This window comes from Pleurodeles waltl, chromosome 9 (assembly GCF_031143425.1).
Source record: "Pleurodeles waltl isolate 20211129_DDA chromosome 9, aPleWal1.hap1.20221129, whole genome shotgun sequence".
NCBI classification, from domain to species: domain Eukaryota; kingdom Metazoa; phylum Chordata; class Amphibia; order Caudata; family Salamandridae; genus Pleurodeles; species Pleurodeles waltl.
Window position 1 is genome coordinate 430000085 of NC_090448.1, and position 21241 is coordinate 430021325.

The 21241-nt window shown below is 48.6% G+C and overlaps 1 protein-coding gene across 1 annotated transcript in view; it reads left to right on the top strand.

Moving 5' to 3' along the window:
- LOC138259476 (cytochrome P450 2C28-like) overlaps positions 1-21241 on the top strand; it is a 1060791-nt gene that overhangs the window by 391005 nt on the left and 648545 nt on the right. The window lies entirely within an intron of this gene.

Below are 21241 nucleotides of genomic sequence, written 5' to 3' on the forward strand. Positions count from 1 at the left end.
TACTATGTTGCAGGTTTGCAGGCTTCCAGCGCGGTCAGCGGTCGATTCCTTATCAGAAGGTGAAGAGGGAGATGCAGAGGAACTCGGCTGAGCTCATGCATTCGTTATCTAAAGTTTCCCCAGAGACAGAGACCCTAAATAGCCAGAAAAGAGGGTTTGGCTACCTAGGAGAGAGGAAAGGCTACTAACACCTGAAGGAGCCTATCACAAGGAGTCTCTGACGTCACCTGGTGGCACTGGCCACTCAGAGCAGTCCAGTGTGCCAGCAGCACCTCTGTTTCCAAGATGGCAGAGGTCTGGAGCACACTGGAGGAGCTCTGGACACCTCCCAGGGGAGGTGCAGGTCAGGGGAGTGGTCACTCCCCTTTCCTTTGTCCAGTTTCGCGCCAGAGCAGGGGCTAAGGGGTCCCTGAACCGGTGTAGACTGGCTTATGCAGAATTGGGCACATCTGTGCCCAACAAAGCATTTCCAGAGGCTGGGGGAGGCTACTCCTCCCCTGCCTTCACACCATTTTCCAAAGGGAGAGGGTGTCACACCCTCTCTCAGAGGAAGTTCTTTGTTCTGCCATCCTGGGCCAGGCCTGGCTGGACCCCAGGAGGGCAGCTGCCTGTCTGAGGGGTTGGCAGCAGCAGCAGCTGCAGAGAAACCCCAGGAAGGGCAGTCTGGCAGTACCAGGGTCTGTGCTACAGACCACTGGGATCATGGAATTGTACCAACAATGCCAGGATGGCATAGAGGGGGCAATTCCATGATCATAGACATGTTACATGGCCATATTCGGAGTTACCATGGTGAAGCTACATATAGGTAGTGACCTATATGTAGTGCACGCGTGTAATGGTGTCCCCGCACTCACAAAGTTCAGTGAATTGGCTCTGAACAATGTGGGGGCACCTTGGCTAGTGCCAGGGTGCCCACACACTAAGTAACTTTGCACCTAACCTTTACCAGGTAAAGGTTAGACATATAGGTGACTTATAAGTTACTTAAGTGCAGTGTAAAATGGCTGTGAAATAACGTGGACGTTATTTCACTCAGGCTGCAGTGGCAGGCCTGTGTAAGAATTGTCAGAGCTCCCTATGGGTGGCAAAAGAAATGCTGCAGCCCATAGGGATCTCCTGGAACCCCAATACCCTGGGTACCTCAGTACCATATACTAGGGAATTATAAGGGTGTTCCAGTAAGCCAATGTAAATTGGTAAAAATGGTCACTAGCCTGTTAGTGACAATTTTAAAAGTAATGAGAGAGCATAACCACTGAGGTTCTGGTTAGCAGAGCCTCAGTGAGACAGTTAGGCACCACACAGGGAACATATACATGCACACCTATGAGCACTGGGGCCCTGTGTGACAGGGTCCCAGTGACACATACATATAGGCCACAAACCTATGAGCACTGGGGTCCTGACTAGCAGGATCCCAGTGACACATAACAACCATACTGAAAACATGGTGTTTTCACTATAAGCACTGAGGCCTGGCTATCAGGATCCCAGTGAGACAGTGAAAACAGTGACAAACACCCTGACATACACTCACAAACAGGCCAAAAGTGGGGGTAACAAGGCTAGAAAGAGGCTACCTTCTCACAGGCTGCCTATAGATCTTACTTTTGACAGGCAAACTGTCTCTAGTATCTATAGTGTGCTCACACCAAGAAGTGGTACCTGGCACAGTAGAGAAGAGTTCAGAAAACTGACCCAGGAGATTTATGCAATGGTCTTTCTGCTCAGCAGTAAGACAATCAGCCAAAACTACACCTTCCACTAGAGCATCTTGTTCTGTGGAAGAGAGGAGGTCAGGTAGAGGATCACTGTCTTCTTCCTGTCCCTCATCAGTTGCCATGAGCAGGGTGAGATCAGCCCTGTCATAGTAGGGTTTCAGGCGATTGACATGGAGCACCCTAAGGGGACTCCTGGCAGTGCCTAAGTCAACTAAGTAGGTGACTTCACCCTTTTTCTCAACAATTGTGTGGGGTCCACTCCATTTATCTTGGAGTGCTCTTGGGGCCACAGGCTCCAAGACCCACACTTTCTGCCCTGGTTGGTACTGAACCAAAACAGCCTTCTGGTCATGCCATTGCTTCTGGAGCTCTTGGCTGGCCTGAAGGTTTTTACTGGCCTTTTTCATGTACTCAGCCATCCTTGATCTGAGGCCAAGTACATAATCCACAATATCTTATTTTGGAGCTTTTAAAGGTTGTTCCCAACCCTCCTTGACAAGTGTTAGTGGACCCCTAACAGGGTGTCCAAAGAGGAGTTCAAAGGGGCTGAAGCCCACTCCTTTCTGGGGTACCTCCCTGTAGGCAAAAAGGAGGCATGGTAACAGGATATCCCATCTCCTGCGGAGTTTTTCAGGGAGACCCATAATCATGCCTTTGAGAGTTTTGTTAAATCTCTCCACCAGTCCATTTGTTTGTGGATGATAGGGTGTGGTGAACTTGTATGTCACAACACACTCTTTCCACATGGCCTTTAAGTATGCAGACATGAAATTGCTTCCTCTGTCTAAAACTACCTCTTTTGGGAAGCCCACCCTGGAAAAGATTCCCAGGAGGGCTTTTGCCACTGCAGGAGCTGTAGTGGTCCTTAGAGGAATTGCTTCAGGATATCTGGTGGCATGGTCCACTACCACCAAGATAAACCTATTGCCTGAAGCAGTAGGAGGGTCAAGGGGGCCAACTATGTCAACCCCTACCCTTTCAAAGGGAACCCCAACCACAGGCAGTGGAATAAGGGGTGCCTTTGGAGTGCCACCTGTCTTGCCACTGGCTTGACAGGTTTCACAGGACTTACAAAACTCTTTGTGTCCTCAGACATTCTAGGCCAATGAAACAGGGGAACAAGCCTGTCCAAAGTTTTCATTTGCCCCAAATGCCCAGCTAGGGGAATGTCGTGAGCAAGAGTTAGGAGGAACTTTCTGTACTCCTGAGGAATCACTAATCTCCTGGCAGCTCCAGGTTTAGGATCCCTTGCCTCAGTGTACAAGAGGTTGTCCTCCCAGTAAACTCTGTGAGAGTCACTGACATCCCCATTAGCTTGTTTGACAGCTTGCTGTCTTAGACCCTCTAATGTGGGACAGGTCTGCTGTGCCACACTCAGCTCCTCCCTGGCAGGCCCCCCTTCACCCAAAAGCTCAGCAGTGTCTGCTTCCAGCTCCTCTGGTGTAGGTTCTGCATAGGGTGGAAATTCTGCTTCCTCAGAAGTAGAATCCACTGTAGAGGGAGGGATAGTAGGAAGTGCTTTACTTCTACTAGCCCTAGCTTTAGGGAGCACTTGGTCCATTGTTCCAGGATCCAAGTTTCCCTGTCCTTTTTGGTTTTTGGCCTGAGCCCTGGTTAAAGCAAAAATATGCCCTGGGATGCCCACCATTGCTGCATGGGCCTCCAACTCCACATCTGACCAAGCTGATGTCTCCAAATCATTTCCTAGTAGACAGTCTACAGGTAAATCTGAGGCTACCACAACTTTCTTTGGACCAGTAACCCCCCCCCAGTTGAGATTTACAACAGCCATGGGGTGGCTAAGTGTGTTGTTGTGAGCATCGGTTACTTGGTACTGGTGACCAAGTAGGTGTTGTTCAGGGTGGACCAGTTTCTCTATCACCATTGTGACACTGGCACCTGTGTCCCTGTAGGCCTGAACCTCAACGCCATTTATTAGGGGTAGTTGCTTGTACTTATCCATGTTAAGGGGACAAGCAACCAAGGTGGCTAAATCAATAGCCCCCTCAGAGACTAACACAGCCTCTGTGGTCTCCCTAATCAGACCAACCCCAACTAAATTACCAAAGGTGAGCCCAGCTACTCCCTTAGATTGGCTATTAGTAGGTTTGCTCCCACCACCACTGCTATTAGTAGGGGCACTAGGTGTAGCAGTAGGGGTTGTAGTGGTAGGAGGCTTGGTGCTTTTCTTTGGACAACTGGGATCTGTTGTTCAATGGCCTTTTATTTTACATAAATAGCACCATGGTTTCTTTTCTTTGTTTTGATTTGAAGAGGATTTGGACCCACCACCCCCACCAGAGTGTTTTTGTGGGCCTGATGAAGACTCATTTTTAGATTTGTCCCCACCCTTGTGTGAGAAAGTAGCCTCTTTCTAGCCTTGTTACCCCCACTTTTGGCCTGTTTGTGAGTGTATGTCAGGATGTTTGTCACTGTTTTCACTGTCTCACTGGGATCCTGATGGCTAGGCCCCAGTGCTCATAGTGAAAACACTATGTTTTCAGTATGTTTGTTATGTGTCACTGGGACCCTGCTAGTCAGGGCCCCAGTGCTCATAAGGTTGTGGCCTATATGTATGTGTCACTGGGACCCTGTCACACAGGGCCCCAGTGCTCATAGGTGTGCATGTATATGTTCCCTGTGTGGTGCCTAACTGTCTCACTGAGGCTCTGCTAACCAGAACCTCAGTGGTTATGCTCTCTCATTACTTTCAAATTGTCACTAACAGGCTAGTGACCAATTTTACCAATTTACATTGGCTTACTGGAACACCCTTATAATTCCCTAGTATATGGTACTGAGGTACCCAGGGTATTGGGGTTCCAGGAGATCCCTATGGGCTGCAGCATTTCTTTTGCCACCCATAGGGAGCTCTGACAATTCTTACACAGGCCTGCCACTGCAGCCTGAGTGAAATAACGTCCACGTTATTTCACAGCCATTTTACACTGCACTTAAGTAACTTATAAGTCACCTATATGTCTAACCTTTACCTGGTAAAGGTTAGGTGCAAAGTTACTTAGTGTGAGGGCACCCTGGCACTAGCCAAGGTGCCCCCACATTGTTCAGAGCCAATTCCCTGAACTTTGTGAGTGCGGGGACACCATTACACGCGTGCACTACATATAGGTCACTACCTATATGTAGCTTCACAATGGTAACTCCGAATATGGCCATGTAACATGTCTATGATCATGGAATTGCCCCCTCTATGCCCTCCTGGCATAGTTGGCACAATCCCATGATCCCAGTGGTCTGTAGCACAGACCCTGGTACTGCCAAACTGCCCTTCCTGGGGTTTCACTGCAGCTGCTGCTGCTGCCAACCCCTCAGACAGGCAGCTGCCCTCCTGGGGTCCAGCCAGGCCTGGCCCAGGATGGCAGAACAAAGAACTTCCTCTGAGAGAGGATGTGACACCCTCTCCCTTTGGAAAATGGTGTGAAGGCAGGGGAGGAGTAGCCTCCCCCAGCCTCTGGAAATGCTTTGTTGGGCACAGATGTGCCCAATTCTGCATAAGCCAGTCTACACCGGTTCAGGGACCCCTTAGCCCCTGCTCTGGCGCGAAACTGGACAAAGGAAAGGGGAGTGACCACTCCCCTGACCTGCACCTCCCCTGGGAGGTGTCCAGAGCTCCTCCAGTGTGCTCCCGACCTCTGCCATCTTGGAAACAGAGGTGCTGCTGGCACACTGGACTGCTCTGAGTGGCCAGTGCCACCAGGTGACGTCAGAGACTCCTGCTGATAGGCTCCCTCAGGTGTTAGTAGCCTTTCCTCTCTCCTAGGTAGCCAAACCCTCTTTTCTGGCTATTTAGGGTCTCTGTCTCTGGGGAAACTTGAGATAACGAATGCATGAGCTCAGCCGAGTTCCTCTGCATCTCTCTTTTCACCTTCTGATAAGGAATCGACCGCTGACCGCGCTGGAAGCCTGCAAACCTGCAACATAGTAGCAAAGACGACTACTGCAACTCTGTAACGCTGATCCTGCCGCCTTCTCGACTGTTTTCCTGCTTGTGCATGCTGTGGGGGTAGCCTGCCTCCTCTCTGCACCAGAAGCTCCGAAGAAATCTCCTGTGGGTCGACGGAATCTTCCCCCTGCAACCGCAGGCACCAAAAAGCTGCATCACCGGTCCCTTGGGTCTCCTCTCAGCACAACGAGCGAGGTCCCTCGAATCCAGCGATGCTGTCCAAGTGACCCCCACAGTCCAGTGACTCTTCAGCCCAAGTTTGGTGGAGGTAAGTCCTTGCCTCACCTCGCTGGGCTGCATTGCTGGGAACCGCGACTTTGCAGCTACTCCGGCCCCTGTGCACTTCCGGCGGAAATCCTTTGTGCACAGCCAAGCCTGGGTCCACGGCACTCTAACCTGCATTGCACGACTTTCTAAGTTGGTCTCCGGCGACGTGGGACTCCTTTGTGCAACTTCGGCGAGCACCGTTTCACGCATCATTGTAGTGCCTGTTTCTGGCACTTCTCCGGGTGTTACCTGCTTCAGTGAGGGCTCTTTGCCTTGCTCGACGTCCCCTCTCTCTGCAGGTCCAATTTGCGACCTCCTGGTCCCGCCTGGGCCCCAGCAGCGTCCAAAAACGCCAAACGCACGATTTGCGTGTAGCAAGGCTTGTTGGCGTCCTTCCGGCGGGAAAACACTTCTGCACGACTCTACAAGGTGAGTGGGATTTGTCCACCAAAGGGGAAGTCTCTAGCCCTTTTTGTTCCTGCAGAAACCTCAGCTTCTTCTGTCCAGTTGAAGCTTCTTTGCACCCGCAGCTGGCATTTCCTGGGCATCTGCCCATCTCCGACTTGCTTGTGACTTTTGGACTTGGTCCCCTTGTTCCACAGGTACCCTAGATTGGAAATCCACAGTTGTTGCATTGCTGGTTTGTGTCTTTCCTGCATTATTCCTCTAACACGACTACTTTGTCCTTAGGGGAACTTTGGTGCACTTTGCACTCACTTTTCAGGGTCTTGGGGAGGGTTATTTTTCTAACTCTCACTATTTTCTAATAGTCCCAGCGACCCTCTACAAGGTCACATAGGTTTGGGGTCCATTCGTGGTTCGCATTCCACTTTTGGAGTATATGGTTTGTGTTGCCCCTATCCCTATGTTTCCCCATTGCATCCTATTGTAACTATACATTGTTTGCACTGTTTTCTAAGACTATACTGCATATTTTTTCTATTGTGTATATATATCTTGTGTATATTTCCTATCCTCTCACTGAGGGTACACTCTAAGATACTTTGGCATATTGTCATAAAAATAAAGTACCTTTATTTTTAGTATAACTGTGTATTGTGTTTTCTTATGATATTGTGCATATGACACTAAGTGGTACTGTAGTAGCTTCACACGTCTCCTAGTTCAGCCTAAGCTGCTCTGCTAAGATACCATTATCTATCAGCCTATGCTGCTAGACACCCTATACACTAATAAGGGATAACTGGGCCTAGTGCAAGGTGCAAGTACCCCTTGGTACTCACTACAAGCCAGTCCAGCCTCCTACATTGGTTGTGCAGTGGTGGGATAAGTGCTTGAGACTACTTACCACTCTTGTCATTGTACTTTTCATAAGAGAAAAATATACAAAACAAGGTCAGTGTATATACACATAGCCAAAAAGTTTTGCATTTCCTCTTTTCACTCTTTTCTAAGTGCTGAAAAGTACTCCTAAAACTTTCAAAAAGTTCTTAAAAGTTTAAAAAGTTTTTTTCTGTCTTTCCAAAAAGTTCTGAAAACTTTTGTCTCTTTCTCTATCACTTTAACTCTCTCTAAAAAATGTCTGGCACAGGCCAAAGTGTTGATCTGTCCAAACTTGCATATGACAGCCTTAGCTGGAAAAGAGCAAGGAGTCTCTGTATAGAGAGAGGTTTGAGTGTAGGGAAGAATCCTGCCTTGGAACTGTTAATTAACATGCTTAGAGAACAGGATAAGGCCATAGGTGCCCCATCTGTTGAAAAAGTACCTAATAGTTCCCAATCTGATTCAGGGACTCCCCCAGGAAAAGATTCAGGAAAGAAACTTCCTAGCCTGCCCATTACTAGACAATCTAGCATAGATGGTAATGATGATGAGCCACACCAAATAAATAGTGTTGTCTCACATCATAGCAAAAGCATTTATTCTCACCATACTGGTAGTAATGTTTCTGTAAACCAAGCTGTTAAGTTGGCTTCTGTAAGGGACAGGTCTCCTTCTGTTCATTCCCATCATAGCTCTGTTTCTAGAAATGTCCCTCCCACCAACCCTGATGACAGAATGTTAGAGAGGGAACTCAATAAGTTGAGGGTGGAACAAACCAGACTGAAGCTTAAAAAGCAACAGCTGGATTTGGATAGACAGTCTTTTGAATTAGAGAAGGAAAGACAGAAGTTGGGTTTAGATACCCATGGTGGCAGCAGCAGTATTCCCCATAGTCATCCTGCAAAAGAGCATGATTCCAGGAATCTGCACAAGATAGTTCCCCCTTATAAGGAGGGGGATGACATTAACAAGTGGTTTGCTGCACTTGAGAGGGCCTGTGTTGTACAGGATGTCCCTCAAAGGCAGTGGGCTGCTATCCTATGGCTATCATTTAGTGGAAAGGGTAGGGATAGACTCCTTACTGTGAAAGAAAGTGATGCCAAAAATTTTACAGTTCTTAAGAATGCACTCCTGGATGGTTATGGCTTAACCACTGAACAGTACAGGATAAAGTTCAGAGAGACCAAAAAGGAGTCTTCACAAGACTGGGTTGATTTCATTGACCATTCAGTGAAGGCCTTGGAGGGGTGGTTACATGGCAGTAAAGTTACTGATTATGAAAGCCTGTATAACACAATCCTGAGAGAGCATATACTTAATAATTGTGTGTCTGATTTGTTGCACCAGTACCTGGTAGACTCTGATCTGACCTCTCCCCAAGAATTGGGAAAGAAGGCAGACAAATGGGTCAGAACAAGGGTGAACAGAAAAGTTCATACAGGGGGTGACAAAGATGGCAATAAGAAGAAAGATGGTGAAAAATCTCAAGATAAGCATGGGGATAAGGGTAAAACCAAAGATCCCACTTCAAATCTTAAACACTCTTCAGAGGGTGGGGATAAAACAAATTCTTCCTCTTCTTCCCAACCTGCACACATTAAAAAGCCTTGGTGCTTTGTGTGTAAAAATAGAGGCCATAGGCCAGGGGATAAGTCCTGTCCAGGTAAACCCCCTGAGCCTACCACCACTAATACATCAAGCTCTAGTGCCCCTAGCAGTAGTGGTACTAGTGGTGGGACTGCTGGCAACAGTCAAGCAAAGGGTGTAGTTGGGTTCACTTATGGGTCCATAGTGGAAACTGATGTAATCAGTCCCAAGACAGTTTCTGTCACACCTAGTGGCACTGGCCTTGCCACACTGGCTGCTTGTCCCCTTACAATGGATAAGTACAGGCAGACAGTTTCAATAAATGGTGTTGAGGCCTTGGCCTACAGGGACACAGGTCCCAGTTTCACTTTGGTGACTGAAAACCTAGTGCCTCCTGAACAACACATCATTGGACAACAGTATAAGATTATTGATGTCCATAACTCCACTAAGTTTCTTCCCTTAGCTATAATTCAGTTTAGTTGGGGTGGAGTTACTGGCCCTAAGCAGGTGTTGGTATCACCTAGCTTGCCTGTAGACTGTCTCTTAGGTAATGACCTAGAGGCCTCAGGTTGGGCTGATGTAGAGTTTTATGCCCATGCAGCCATGCTGGGCATCCCAGAGGAATTGTTCCCTCTCATTTCTACAGAAATGAAAAAGCAAAGGAGAGAAGGCCTGAAAACTCAGGATCCCTCTCCATCAACAGGTAAAAAGGGTATCACAGTATCCCCTAACCACCCTACCATTCAGGATACCATTCCTGTGGTGGGAGAAACCTCTCCTGGGGTGGCACCTGTTCCAAGGGAATCATCAGCTGGCAAAGCTGGACTCCCTGAGGTGGAAGTACCTCTCTGTGGGATAACTAACATTGGTGAGAAAAAGAGCACCATTTTAGTTAACATGGAGCATCCCTCCAACCCTCCCAGAGAAACTTTAGTGCAGAAACCCTGCACTACCTCACAACACTTAGGACAGCATCCCTGCCCTAGTGTGGAGCTCATAGGACAGCATCCCTGCCCTGCTCCAACTCAAGAGAAACAGCATCCCTGTTCTCTCTTCCAGCCAGATGGACAAAGTTTTTGCCCAGCTATGGCTTTTCTGAGACAGCATCCCTGTCTGGCATTTCCATCACTACAAATAGGTTCAGTGGACAATTCCCACTGCTCTAAACTAAAACTTACTGATAGAAACTCTGAAAATACATCTTCACATTGTTGCTTAGCTAAAAAACTTCAAACAGGGTGGTTTACATCCCCACAGGGAAGTAACCATATAGTGGATGATAAAGGGAGTAACCAGTCTATTGCAGAGCTACTCTCTACTTATCACCACTTAGACAATGAAGTCTCAACAGGCCAAGGTTAGCCTTATTGTCCTTCGTTTGGGGGGGGGTTGTGTGAGAAAGTAGCCTCTTTCTAGCCTTGTTACCCCCACTTTTGGCCTGTTTGTGAGTGTATGTCAGGATGTTTGTCACTGTTTTCACTGTCTCACTGGGATCCTGATGGCTAGGCCTCAGTGCTCATAGTGAAAACACTATGTTTTCAGTATGTTTGTTATGTGTCACTGGGACCCTGCTAGTCAGGGCCCCAGTGCTCATACGGTTGTGGCCTATATGTATGTGTCACTGGGACCCTGTCACACAGGGCCCCAGTGCTCATAGGTGTGCATGTATATGTTCCCTGTGTGGTGCCTAACTGTCTCACTGAGGCTCTGCTAACCAGAACCTCAGTGGTTATGCTCTCTCATTACTTTCAAATTGTCACTAACAGGCTAGTGACCAATTTTACCAATTTACATTGGCTTACTGGAACACCCTTATAATTCCCTAGTATATGGTACTGAGGTACCCAGGGTATTGGGGTTCCAGGAGATCCCTATGGGCTGCAGCATTTCTTTTGCCACCCATAGGGAGCTCTGACAATTCTTACACAGGCCTGCCACTGCAGCCTGAGTGAAATAACGTCCACGTTATTTCACAGCCATTTTACACTGCACTTAAGTAACTTATAAGTCACCTATATGTCTAACCTTTACCTGGTAAAGGTTAGGTGCAAAGTTACTTAGTGTGAGGGCACCCTGGCACTAGCCAAGGTGCCCCCACATTGTTCAGAGCCAATTCCCTGAACTTTGTGAGTGCGGGGACACCATTACACGCGTGCACTACATATAGGTCACTACCTATATGTAGCTTCACAATGGTAACTCCGAATATGGCCATGTAACATGTCTATGATCATGGAATTGCCCCCTCTATGCCATCCTGGCATAGTTGGCACAATCCCATGATCCCAGTGGTCTGTAGCACAGACCCTGGTACTGCCAAACTGCCCTTCCTGGGGTTTCACTGCAGCTGCTGCTGCTGCCAACCCCTCAGACAGGCAGCTGCCCTCCTGGGGTCCAGCCAGGCCTGGCCCAGGATGGCAGAACAAAGAACTTCCTCTGAGAGAGGGTGTGACACCCTCTCCCTTTGGAAAATGGTGTGAAGGCAGGGGAGGAGTAGCCTCCCCCAGCCTCTGGAAATGCTTTGTTGGGCACAGATGTGCCCAATTCTGCTTAAGCCAGTCTACACCGGTTCAGGGACCCCTTAGCCCCTGCTCTGGCGCGAAACTGGACAAAGGAAAGGGGAGTGACCACTCCCCTGACCTGCACCTCCCCTGGGAGGTGTCCAGAGCTCCTCCAGTGTGCTCCCGACCTCTGCCATCTTGGAAACAGAGGTGCTGCTGGCACACTGGACTGCTCTGAGTGGCCAGTGCCACCAGGTGACGTCAGAGACTCCTGCTGATAGGCTCCTTCAGGTGTTAGTAGCCTTTCCTCTCTCCTAGGTAGCCAAACCCTCTTTTCTGGCTATTTAGGGTCTCTTTCTCTGGGGAAACTTGAGATAACGAATGCATGAGCTCAGCCGAGTTCCTCTGCATCTCTCTCTTCACCTTCTGATAAGGAATCGACCGCTGACCGCGCTGGAAGCCTGCAAACCTGCAACATAGTAGCAAAGACGACTACTGCAACTCTGTAACGCTGATCCTGCCGCCTTCTCAACTGTTTTCCTGCTTGTGCATGCTGTGGGGGTAGCCTGCCTCCTCTCTGCACCAGAAGCTCCGAAGAAATCTCCCGTGGGTCGACGGAATCTTCCCCCTGCAACCGCAGGCACCAAAAAGCTGCATCACCGGTCCCTTGGGTCTCCTCTCAGCACGATGAGCGAGGTCCCTCGAATCCAGCGACGCTGTCCAAGTGACCCCCACAGTCCAGTGACTCTTCAGCCCAAGTTTGGTGGAGGTAAGTCCTTGCCTCACCTCGCTGGGCTGCATTGCTGGGAACCGCGACTTTGCAGCTACTCCGGCCCCTGTGCACTTCCGGCGGAAATCCTTTGTGCACAGCCAAGCCTGGGTCCACGGCACTCTAACCTGCATTGCACGACTTTCTAAGTTGGTCTCCGGCGACGTGTGACTCCTTTGTGCAACTTCGGCGAGCACCGTTTCACGCATCCTCGTAGTGCCTGTTTCTGGCACTTCTCCGGGTGCTACCTGCTTCAGTGAGGGCTCTTTGTCTTGCTCGACGTCCCCTCTCTCTGCAGGTCCAATTTGCGACCTCCTGGTCCCTCCTGGGCCCCAGCAGCGTCCAAAAACGCCAAACGCACGATTTGCATGTAGCAAGCCTTGTTGGCGTCCTTCCGGCGGGAAAACACTTCTGCACGACTCTCCAAGGCAAGCGGGATCCGTCCACCAAAGGGGAAGTCTCTAGCCCTTTTTGTTCCTGCAGAAACCTCAGCTTCTTCTGTCCAGTTGAAGCTTCTTTGCACCCGCAGCTGGCATTTCCTGGGCATCTGCCCATCTCCGACTTGCTTGTGACTTTTGGACTTGGTCCCCTTGTTCCACAGGTACCCTAGATTGGAAATCCACAGTTGTTGCATTGCTGGTTTGTGTCTTTCCTGCATTATTCCTCTAACACGACTATTTTGTCCTTAGGGGAACTTTAGTGCACTTTGCACTCACTTTTCAGGGTCTTGGGGAGGGTTATTTTTCTAACTCTCACTATTTTCTAATAGTCCCAGCGACCCTCTACAAGGTCACATAGGTTTGGGGTCCATTCGTGGTTCGCATTCCACTTTTGGAGTATATGGTTTGTGTTGCCCCTATCCCTATGTTTCCCCATTGCATCCTATTGTAACTATACATTGTTTGCACTGTTTTCTAAGACTATACTGCATATTTTTTCTATTGTGTATATATATCTTGTGTATATTTCCTATCCTCTCACTGAGGGTACACTCTAAGATACTTTGGCATATTGTCATAAAAATAAAGTACCTTTATTTTTAGTATAACTGTGTATTGTGTTTTCTTATGATATTGTGCATATGACACTAAGTGGTACTGTAGTAGCTTCACACGTCTCCTAGTTCAGCCTAAGCTGCTCTGCTAAGCTACCATTATCTATCAGCCTATGCTGCTAGACACCCTATACACTAATAAGGGATAACTGGGCCTGGTGCAAGGTGCAAGTACCCCTTGGTACTCACTACAAGCCAGTCCAGCCTCCTACACCTTGTCAGAAGACTTACCATCCTTTTTCTTGTTGCCATCTTTGTCACCCCCTGTATGAACTTTTCTGTTCACCCTTGTTCTGACCCATTTGTCTGCCTTCTTTCCCAATTCTTGGGGAGAGGTCAGATCAGAGTCCACCAAGTATGGGTGCAACAAATCAGACACACAATTATTAAGAATATGCTCTCTCAGGATCAAGTTATACAGGCTGTCATAATCAGTAACTTTACTGCCATGTAACCACCCCTCCAAGGCCTTCACTGAATGGTCAATGAAATCAACCCAGTCTTGTGAAGACTTTTGGTCTCTCTGAACTTTATCCTGTACTGTTCAGTGGTTAAGCCATAACCATCCAGGAGTACATTCTTAAGAACTTTGTAATCATTGGCTTCACTTTCTTTCACAGTAAGGAGCCTATCCCTACCTTTTCCACTAAATGATAGCCATAGGATAGCGGCCCACTGCCTTTGAGGGACATCCTGTACAGCACAGGCCCTCTCAAGTGCAGCAAACCACTTGTTAATGTCATCCCCCTCCTTATAAGGGGGAACTATATTGTGCTGATTCATGGAATCATGCTCTTTTGCAGGATGACTATGGGGAATACTGCTGCTGCCACCATGGGTTTCTAAACCCAACTTCTGTCTTTCCTTCTCTACTTCTAAGGTCTGTCTATCCAAATCCAGCTGTTGCTTCTTGAGCTTCAGTCTGAATTGTTCCACTCTCAATCTATTGAGCTCCCTTTCTAACAATCTGTCATCAGGGTGGGTGGGAGGGACATGCCTTGAAACAGAAGTATGGTGAGAATGGACAGAAGGAGACCTATCCCTTACAGAAGGCACCCTAACAGCTTGGTTAACAGAAACCTCACTTCTACTGTGGTGAGAAGGAATGCTCTTGTTATGATGTGAGACAACACTATCTGTATGGTGTGACTCTACATCAGTACCAACTATGCTAGACTGTCTAGTAATGGGCAGGCTAGGAAGTTTCTTTCCTGAATCTTTTCCTAGGGGAGTCCCTGGATCAGATTGGGAACCATTAGCTACTTTTTCAACAGATGGGGCCCTTTTGGCCTTATCTTGTTCTCTAAGCATGTTAAGCAATAATTCCAAAGAAGGATTCTTCCCTACACTCAAACCTCTTTCTACACAGAGACTCCTTGCTCCTTTCAAGCTAAGGTGGTCATATGCAAGTTTGGACAGATCAACAGTTTGGCCTGTGCCAGACATTTTTAGAAAGAGTTTAAGTGACCGAATGTGAGAAAGTAGCCTCTTTCTAGCCTTGTTACCCCCACTTTTGGCCTGTTTGTGAGTGTATGTCAGGGTGTTTTCACTGTCTCACTGGGATCCTGCTAGCCAGGGCCCAGTGCTCATAGTGAAAACCCTATGTTTTCAGTATGTTTGTTATGTGTCACTGGGACCCTGCTAGTCAGGACCCCAGTGCTCATAAGGTTGTGGCCTATATGTATGTGTTCCCTGTGTGGTGCCTAACTGTCTCACTGAGGCTCTGCTAACCAGAACCTCAGTGGTTATGCTCTCTCATTTCTTTACAAATTGTCACTGACAGGCTAGTGACCAATTTTACCAATTTACATTGGCTTACTGGAACACCCTTATAATTCCCTAGTATATGGTACTGAGGTACCCAGGGTATTGGGGTTCCAGGAGATCCCTATGGGCTGCAGCATTTCTTTTGCCACCCATAGGGAGCTCTGACAATTCTTACACAGGCCTGCCACTGCAGCCTGAGTGAAATAACGTCCACGTTATTTCACAGCCATTTTACACTGCACTTAAGTAACTTATAAGTCACCTATATGTCTAACCTTTACCTGGTAAAGGTTAGGTGCAAAGTTACTTAGAGTGAGGGCACCCTGGCACTAGCCAAGGTGCCCCCACATTGTTCAGAGCCAATTCCCTGAACTTTGTGAGTGCGGGGACACCATTACACGCGTGCACTACATATAGGTCACTACCTATATGTAGCTTCACAATGGTAACTCCGAATATGGCCATGTAACATGTCTATGATCATGGAATTGCCCCCTCTATGCCATCCTGGCATAGTTGGCACAATCCCATGATCCCAGTGGTCTGTAGCACAGACCCTGGTACTGCCAAACTGCCCTTCCTGGGGTTTCACTGCAGCTACTGCTGCTGCCAACCCCTCAGACAGGCATCTGCCCTCCTGGGGTCCAGCCAGGCCTGGCCCAGGATGGCAGAACAAAGAACTTCCTCTGAGAGAGGGTGTGACACCCTCTCCCTTTGGAAAATGGTGTGAAGGCAGGGGAGGAGTAGCCTCCCCCAGCCTCTGGAAATGCTTTGTTGGGCACAGAGGTGCCCAATTCTGCATAAGCCAGTCTACACCGGTTCAGGGGACCCCTTAGCCCTGCTCTGGCGCGAAACTGGACAAAGGAAAGGGGAGTGACCACTCCCCTGACCTGCACCTCCCCTGGGAGGTGTCCAGAGCTCCTCCAGTGTGCTCCAGACCTCTGCCATCTTGGAAACAGAGGTGCTGCTGGCACACTGGACTGCTCTGAGTGGCCAGTCCCACCAGGTGACGTCAGAGACTCCTTGTGAAAGGCTCCTTCAGGTGTTGCTAGCCTATCCTCTCTCCTAGGTAGCCAAACCCTCTTTTCTGGCTATTTAGGGTCTCTGTCTCTGAGGAAACCTTAGATAACGAATGCAAGAGCTCAACCGAGTTCCTCTGCATCTCTCTCTTCACCTTCTGATAAGGAATCGACTGCTGACCGCGCTGGAAGCCTGCAAAACTGCAACATAGTAGCAAAGACGACTACTGCAACTCTGTAACGCTGATCCTGCCGCCTTCTCGACTGTTTTCCTGCTTGTGCATGCTATGGGGGTAGTCTGCCTCCTCTCTGCACCAGAAGCTCCGAAGAAATCTCCCGTGGGTCGACGGAATCTTCCCCCTGCAACCGCAGGCACCAAAAAGCTGCATTACCGGTCCCTTGGGTCTCCTCTCAGCATGACGAGCGGGGTCCCTTGAATCCAGCAACTCTGTCCAAGAGACTGCCACAGTCCAGTGACTCTTCAGTCCAAGTTTGGTGGAGGTAAGTCCTTGCCTCCCCATTCCAGACTGCATTGTTGGTAACCGCGACTTTTGCAACTTCTCCGGCCCCTGTGCACTTCCGGCGGAAATCCTTTGTGCACAGCCAAGCCTGGGTCCACGGCACTCTAACCTGCATTGCACGACTTTCTAAGTTGGTCTCCGGCGACGTGGGACTCCTTTGTGCAACTTCGGCAAGCACCAATTCACGCATCCTCGTAGTGCCTGTTTCTGGCACTTCTCCGGGTGCTACGTGCTTCAGAGAGGGCTCCTTGTCTTGATCGACGTCCCCTCTCTCCGCTGGTCCAATTTGCGACCTCCTGGTCCCTCCTGGGCCTCAGCAGCGTCCAAAAACGCCAACTGCACGATTTGCAGCTAGCAAGGCTTGTTGGCATTCTTTCGGCGGTAAAACACTTTTGCACGACTCTCCACGGCGAGAGGGATCCGTCCACCGAAGGGGAAGTCTCTAGCCCTTTTCGTTTCTGCAGAAACCGCAGCTTCTTCTGTTCAGTAGAAGCTTCTTTGCACCCGCAGCTGGCATTTCCTGGGCATCTGCCCATCTCCGACTTGCTTGTGACTTTTGGACTTGGTCCCCTTGTTCCACAGGTACCCTAGATTGGAAATCCACAGTTGTTGCATTGTTGGTTTGTGTCTTTCCTGCATTATTCCTCTAACACGACTTCGTTGTCCTTAGGGGAACTTTAGTGCACTTTGCACTCACTTTTCAGGGTCTTGGGGAGGGTTATTTTTCTAACTCTCACTATTTTCTAATAGTCCCAGCGACCCTCTACAAGGTCACATAGGTTTGGGGTCCATTCGTGGTTCGCATTCCACTTTTGGAGTATATGGTTTGTGTTGCCCCTATCCTTATGTTTCCCCATTGCATCCTATTGTAACTATACATTGTTTGCACTGTTTTCTAAGACTATACTGCATATTTTTGCTATTGTGTATATATATCTTGTGTATATTTCCTATCCTCTCACTGAGGGTACACTCTAAGATACTTTGGCATATTGTCATAAAAATAAAGTACCTTTATTTTTAGTATAACTGTGTATTGTGTTTTCTTATGATATTGTGCATATGACACTAGGTGGTACTGTAGTAGCTTCACACGTCTCCTACTTCAGCCTAAGCTGCTCTGCTAAGCTACCATTATCTATCAGCCTAAGCTGCTAGACACCCTATACACTAATAAGGGATAACTGGGCCTGGTGCAAGGTGCAAGTACCCCTTGGTACTCACTACAAGCCAGTCCAGCCTCCTACACCGAAAAAGAGAAAAAGTTTTTCAGAACTTTTAGAAAGACAGAAAAAAAACTTTTAAAACTTTTTAAGAACTTTTAGAAAGTTTAGAGGTACTTTTCAGCACTTAGAAAAGAGTGAAAAGAGAAAATGCAAAACTTTTTGGTTAGGTGTACATTCACTGAACTTGTTTTGTATATTTTTCTCTTATGAAAAGTACAATGACAAGAGTGGTAAGTAGTCTCAAAGCACTTATCCCACCGCTGCACAACCAATGTAGGAGGCTGGACTAGCTTGTAGTGAGTAGCAAGGGGTACTTGCACCTTGCACCAGGCCCAGTTATCCCTTATTAGTGTATAGGGTGTCTAGCAGCATAGGCTGATAGATAATGGTAGCTTAGCAGAGCAGCTTAGGCTGAACTAGGAGACGAGTGAAGCTCCTACAGTACCACTAGTATCACTTGCACAATATCATAAGAAAACACAATACACAGATGTACTAAAAATAAAGGTACTTTATTTTTATGACAATATGCCAAAGTATCTCAGTGAGTACCCTCAGTATGAGGATAGCAAATATACACAATATATATGTACACAATACCACAAATAGGCAGTATAGTCTTAGAAAACAGTGCAAACAATGTATAGTTACAATAGGATGCAATGGGGACACATAGGGATAGGGGCAACACAAACCATATACTCCAAAAGTGGAATGCGAACCACGAATGGACCCCAAACCTATGTGACCTTGTAGAGGGTCGCTGGGACTGTAAGAAAACAGTGAGGGTTAGTAAAATAGCCCACCCCAAGACCCTGAAAAGTGAGTGCAAAGTGCACTAAAGTTCCCCAAAGGACATAGAAGTTGTGATAGGGGAATTCTGCAGGAAAGACACAAACCAGCAATGCAACAACGATGGATTTCCAGTCGAGGGTACCTGTGGAACAAGGGGACCAAGTCCAAAAGTCACAAGCAAGTCGGAGATGGGCAGATGCCCAGGAAATGCCAGCTGTGGGTGCAAAGAAGCTGCTACAGGACAGTAGAAGCTGAGGATTCTGCAGGAACGACAAGGGCTAGAAACTTCCCCTTTGGAGGATGGATGCCCCACACCGTGGAGAGTCGTGCAGAAATGGTTTCCCGCCGAAAGACCGCAAACAAGCCTTGCTAGCTGCAAATCGTGCGGTTAGGGTTTTTGGATGCTGCTGTGGCCCAGGAGGGACCAGGATGTCGCCAATTGCGTCTGGGGACAGAGGGGGCATCGAGCAAGACAAGGAGCCCTCTCAGAAGCAGGCAGCACCCGCAGAAGTGCCGGAACAGGCACTACAAAGAGGAGTGAAACAGTGCTCACCCGAAGTTGCACAAAGGAGTCCCACGCCGCCGGAGGACAACTTAGAAAGTCGTGCAATGCAGGTTAGAGTGCTGTGGACCCAGGCTTGGCTGTGCACAAAGGATTTTTACCGGAAGTGCACAGAGGCCGGAGTAGCTGCAAAAGACACGGTTCCAAGCAATGCAGTCTGGCGTGGGAAGGCAAGGACTTACCTCCACCAAACTTGGACTGAAGAGTCACTGGACTGTGGGAGTCAACTGGACAGAGTTGCTGGATTCAAGGGACCTCGCTCGTCGTGCTGAGAGGAGACCCAGGGGACCGGTGATGCAGTTCTTTGGTGCCTGCGGTAGCAGGGGGAAGATTCCGTCGACCCACGGGAGATTTCTTCGGAGCTTCTAGTGCAGAGAGGAGGCAGACTACCCCCACAGCATGCACCACCAGGAAAACAGTCGAGAAGGTGGCAGGATCAGCGTTACAGAGTTGCAGTAGTCGTCTTTGCTACTTTGTTGCAGTTTTGCAGGCTTCCAGCGTGGTCAGCAGTCGATTCCTTGGCAGAAGGTGAAGAGAGAGATGCAGAGGAACTTTGATGAGCTCTTGCATTCGTTATCTAAGGAATTCCCCAAAGCAGAGACCCTAAATAGCCAGAAAAGAGGGTTTGGCTATTTAGGAGAGAGGATAGGCTAGCAACACCTGAAGGAGCCTATCAGAAGGAGTCTCTGACGTCACCTGCTGGCCCTGGCCACTCAGAGCAGTCCAGTGTGCCAGCAACACCTCTGTTTCCAAGATGGCAGAGGTCTGGAGCACACCGTAGGAGCTCTGGGCACCTCCCAGGGGAGGTGCAGGTCAGGGGAGTGGTCACTCCCCTTTCCTTTGTCCAGTTTCATGCCAGAGCAGGGCTGAGGGGTCCCTGAACCGGTGTAGACTGGCTTATGCAGAAATGGGCACCATCTGTGCCCATGAAAGCATTTCCAGAGGCTGGGGGAGGCTACTCCTCCCCTGCCTTAACACCTTTTTCTAAAGGGAGAGGGTGTAACACCCTCTCTCTGAGGAAGTCCTTTGTTCTGCCATCCTGGGCCAAGCCTAGCTGGACCCCAGGAGGGCAGAAACCTGTCTGAGGGGTTGGCAGCAGCAGCAGCTGCAGTGAAACCCCTGAAAAGGCAGTTTGGCAGTACCAGGGTCTGTGCTACAGACCCGTGGGATAATGGGATTGTGCCAACAATGCCAGGATGGCATAGAGGGGGCAATTCCATGATCTTTGACATGTTACAGGGCCATATTCGGAGTTACCATTGTGAAGCTACACATAGGTAGTGACCTATGTGTAGTGCACGCGTGTAATGGTGTCCCCGCACTCACAAAGTCTGGGGAATTTGCCCTGAACAATGTGGGGGCACCTTGGCTAGTGCCAGGGTGCCCACACACTAAGTAACTTTGCACCTAACCTTTACCAGGTAAAGGTTAGACATATAGGTGACTTATAAGATACTTAAGTGCAGTGGTAAATGGCAGTGAAATAACGTGGACGCTATTTCACTAAGGCTGCAGTGGCAGGCCTGTGTAAGAATTGTCAGAGCTCCCTATGGGTGGCAAAATAAATGCTGCAGCCCATAGGGATCTCCTGGAACCCCAATACCCTGGGTACCTCAGTACCATATACTAGGGAATTATAAGGGTGTTCCAGTATGCCAATGTGAATTGGTGAAATTGGTCACTAGCCTGTTAGTGACAATTTGGAAAGAAATGAGAGAGCATAACTGTGAGAAAGTAGCCTCTTTCTAGCCTTGTTACCCCCACTTTTGGCCTGTTTGTGAGTGCATGTCAGGGTGTTGTTACTGTCTCACTGGGATCCTGCCAGCCAGGGCCCAGTGTTCATAGTGAAAACCCTATGTTTTCAGTATGTTTGTTATGTGTCACTGGGACCCTGCTAGTCAGGACCCCAGTGCTCATAAGTTTGTGGCCTATATGTATGTGTTCCTAGTGTGGTGCCTAACTGTCTCACTGAGGCTCTGCTAACCAGAACCTCAGTGGTTATGCTCTCTCATTTCTTTCAAATTGTCACTAACAGGCTACTGACCAATTTTACCAATTTACATTGGCTTACTGAAACACCCTTATAATTCCCTAGTATGTGGTACTGAGGTACCCAGGGTATTGGGGTTCCAGGAGATCCCTATGGGCTGCAGCATTTCTTTTGCCACCCATAGGGAGCTCTGACAATTATTACACAG